The sequence below is a fragment of the Octodon degus genome, unplaced genomic scaffold (genome assembly GCF_000260255.1).
Source record: "Octodon degus isolate 3935 unplaced genomic scaffold, OctDeg1.0 scaffold00183, whole genome shotgun sequence".
NCBI lineage: Eukaryota > Metazoa > Chordata > Mammalia > Rodentia > Octodontidae > Octodon > Octodon degus.
The window spans coordinates 2806308-2806810 of record NW_004524759.1 but is presented as its reverse complement, the minus strand read 5'-3'; the positions used below and the strand labels follow the sequence as shown (position 1 = coordinate 2806810).

Here is a 503-nt window from a genome sequence, read left to right as displayed (position 1 = left end):
TTCTTCTTCTTGAACATCCACCTACCAGAGAGACATTATAGCAGCAACTGGCATGTCGAGAGACAATTTTAATAGGACTCTAGGAAGCTCTGATATTGTATAAGCAGCTGGTGGATTCTTCAGCTCCCTGGAGTGGTGTAAAAGGTTATGCGATATAGGTATATGATAAATCTATGTGACAAACAAACTCAGGAGTATGAGTAGCAATAAAAACAACCATATGTTGAGCTCTAGTAATGTGTGGAGCTCCACATAATTTATTTTTGATTTGTGTAACATCTTGCAAAGTAGATTTTCAAAATGTCTTCTTTTATTGATGTTGTAATCAGGGTACAAAAATTCAGTCACACCTAAAATGGCACAATGAGTACATGGTAAAATAAAGACCTCTGAGTTCTAAAGACAATGCATTAAACACTACATTTCAAACATGGAAGAAAGAGTGAAATCTGAGAAGTACTTGAGTAAGATAAAGCATTATGTTCCTGTGGTTTCAAGGTCAC

General features: G+C 35.8%; 1 protein-coding gene across 1 annotated transcript in view; it reads right to left on the bottom strand.

Annotated features, from left to right (window-relative positions):
• The window catches only part of Bank1 (B cell scaffold protein with ankyrin repeats 1), a 323433-nt gene that overhangs the window by 182945 nt on the left and 139985 nt on the right, over positions 1–503 (bottom strand). The gene's annotated exons all lie outside the window — the stretch shown is intronic.